The 3,351-nt window shown below is 39.2% G+C and overlaps 1 long non-coding RNA gene across 1 annotated transcript; it reads left to right on the top strand.

Moving 5' to 3' along the window:
- Nucleotides 1-1,804: 1,804 nt before the first annotated feature.
- Nucleotides 1,805-2,990, top strand: LOC310826991. Its single transcript, XR_014556102.1, has 2 exons — nucleotides 1,805-2,215; nucleotides 2,440-2,990. It is a non-coding gene; the product is annotated as an uncharacterized lncRNA (long non-coding RNA).
- The last annotated feature ends 361 nt before the right edge of the window (nucleotides 2,991-3,351 follow it).

The raw sequence follows: 3,351 nt of genomic DNA on the forward strand, positions 1-3,351 counted from the left end.
GAGGCAGCAGGAGGCCCCATTAGCTAAAGTGGTGCTTCAGGTTAAGAACAGTTTCAGGTTAAGAATGGACCTCCAGAACGAATTAAGTTCTTAACCCGAGGTACCATTGTAAATCATCAAACCATCAATTCTAACTCACGGGAAGCCACCTAAATTACATAATTTGGCACCTGAATGATTGGGATTAGTAATTGTATTATAATTTGGCATTATTATAATGTGGCTACCATTGGATTATTGCAATTGAAAACTAACAAAAATTATTGTCTAAAATAAAGAAAGAAGTTTCTATTTTTATGCTGCTTTTCCATTACACATCTCTCCTGTTTTCTGCAGCTTTGACTGCTTCCTGCTTCCACATCTGAAAAAGACCTCATGAGAAAAATTGCCTGTTGGTGTCTTCCTCTAAGCTTTGACTGAAGCATACGGCATTGGGGAGGCTAGCCTGAGACTAGTGCACTCACCAGTTCTGTTTCTCTTACCTTAACAACAGCAAATAAAAAATAAAAAAAATTCCACATTCATTTCTTTAAAAGTAAAAATGTTTCACTTTAAAAAAAAATAATGATGATGAAAGCCTGTCGGACACCCAGCTGAGGTCATCATGGGTGCTATGTACTGAAGTTCTCACTCTGGGCCAGCATGGGGATACTGTAGATAGTTTTCACTCAGGTTCACATATGCAAATAAGGGATTGAAAGTGACGTTCAGTGATTGGATAGTTACAGAAAAGGGTTACTGTTGCGTTCTAGTGGAGCTCTATATAAGCAGGCTGGCTGAACCCTTCAGTTCTGTTATGGCCTGTAAATAAACAAGAGCTGCTTGAAGAATCGCTGTGTCGTCTGATATGTTCACCCACAACTTAACAATGGGGTATCCAGGAAACATGGGCACCCAAGGAGACTGTAGTGGACAGATCACTGGAGATAAGTTTGTAGAATGAAAGGATATTTACAAGCGGGAAGGTAAACGGCGTTTCTGTGTGCTGCGTTGGTGCAGGCTCGCCAGAGCAGCTTCGTCACGCTGGTCACGTGACCCGGAAGTGTCTTCAGACGGCGCCGGCTCCCGGCCTCTTAAGTGAGATGAGCGCGCAACCCTAGAGTCGGTCACGACTGGCCCATACGGGCAGGGGTACCTTTACCTTTATAATATGCAGTTGATACAGGTTTTTAAGGAATCCATGTAGGTGAGGAGGGAAGTCCTAAGAATCTTGTTTTATTTGCAATGTTTCTAAGAATGTTAATTGTGTGATTGATTTTGTAAAACCAAATAAAAGCTATTTTTTAAAAAAACAAAAAAACTTTGCACCTGGTTCCAGGTCCCCATACTTGCCAAACTCGATCCTTTACAGATTGATCTGGATTCTTGCACATGCCATGATGCAGTGATACCAATTTGCTAAAAGAATAAAAATGCTGCCTTCATTCTTCTAAGTGCTATGTGTCGGTGTCTCACCCTAGCCCCTCCCCAACCTTCTGTTGCCAAGGAATTAATTTCAATTTTCTACTGTAAACCTCTTTTGTAAATAATTTATCCTTGTAGTTTCTTGGAGGCCCTACCAATTCGCTGACCTCTTGTGCCTTGTAGTTCTGGATGTAATTAGTTTTGACAAGCTTTCAGACTAGAGATTAAATAGAGCATGCACGCTAGGAAACTGGGTAGTAGCATTTCTTAGGAAATAGTTCCAGACTTAAGATCTCAATTTCAATTATTAACTGTGTGAAATCTCTCTATGTCTCCCTCCCTCCCTCCCTCCCTCCCTCCCTCCCTCTCCCCTCCCCCGTCTCTCAGAGAAACAGTACAACCGCATTTATGGTAGACATAAACTATAAATATAGACCCATCTTACAAGTGGCTTGGCAGCTGTCATTCATAAACCAGAGTATTTCAACAAGAAGCTGATTTAGACCCACTGAAATAAAGAAAAGTTCACCAGCTCCTTTAATTAACAAGCACAGTACTCCGATTGATTTAAGCCTGGACTCTTATGATCAAAGCGGAGACCCTTTGTGATGTAGAGAAGATTGGGATGTTAACATCACAAGAATGTATTAAGTCATTTCCACATCATCTTAACCACACTATGACATCACTAGCTTTTCTTTGATGCTGTTTCCAGGTGTAAGTACAGGACTGGGTTGGGAGAGACTGGTAGCTTCCTGTATATATGAAATACAGGATACAATTTAAAATGGCTGTTTGTGAATTCATAAATGTAAGTAATTGGAACAAAGCTCAAAACTCTCTTTTTTGTTTAATTCTTCTACAGGCTATACACAAGTCCAAAAGGGATAGACCTTTGTGACTATTTTTGACAGTGTCAAGTGGCCCCTCATCTTTGGGCATTTTGAAGCAGATAGGGACATAGCAACATAACTGTACAAGTTGAATCTGCTATGTCTTCAATATAATTTCCTAATTATGACTTTTCCTTCATAGAAAGATCCACACATCCTCTATGAAGCAGCGGATAGAAGAAACAATGGCAGTGGCAGCTTTTAAAAAAGAGAGAGAACATTCAGAAATGTGAAGACTTTGTGTGGGAAAATATGTCTTTCCAAATTCAAAAGAATGAGTATTTGGAACATTGATCGTTCTGCCTCTCTATAGCTTTTCATATAGTCCCACAGATTTCAAATGTGTTTAATGACTCAGGAATAGAGCTAAATGAAAGAACCTTTTTTTGACTGAGAGATTAAAGAGAAATTGCAATTCATTTTACAAAACAGTGAGAACATCAAGGAGTACACACAACAACTGCTAGTGCCTCTTGGGATCAAATAATTTGGAAGCATGAAGTGCCCAAAGAACAAGAGAGGAAGCAATTTGCAGGAAGGAGTTTGCTACTTTGCAAGAAAATTATTAGAATACCAGTTCTCAGAGGGAAAGACTTCTAAGAATTCAGGGCAATTAGACTGTGTTTTCGAAAAATGTTTTGGACAGGGAATATAATAAAATAATCCAGTATTTGCCACTCATCACATGGTCAACACTAGCGTTAAGTAAAGTTATTACAACTGTAAGATATTCAAAAAAGAAAGGTAGTCATCAACATGCGTTTAGTATTCCTCTTCTGATTTGTGTAGTTAGCATTGTCTAATCCTGACTGTGTAACACTGAAATTGCCATTTATGTATTTATTTATTTTTTAAAGGTACTCGATTCTGTACTTGAGATTCAGTGGTTGAGAAGCTTCACGATTTCATGAAAGCCCTTTGACACCATGAAAAAATGTGGTACATTCCAATGGTGGAGCTGCTTTGCTGGCAAAGATAAAATGGAGTGGAGTCATGGACAGAATATGAGTGGAACATAGCAGGATCATGTTTATTGTGTATCTATATTCCTCCA

This window comes from Podarcis gaigeae (genome assembly GCF_964106915.1).
Source record: "Podarcis gaigeae genome assembly, chromosome: 11".
In the NCBI taxonomy this organism is placed as follows: domain Eukaryota; kingdom Metazoa; phylum Chordata; class Lepidosauria; order Squamata; family Lacertidae; genus Podarcis; species Podarcis gaigeae.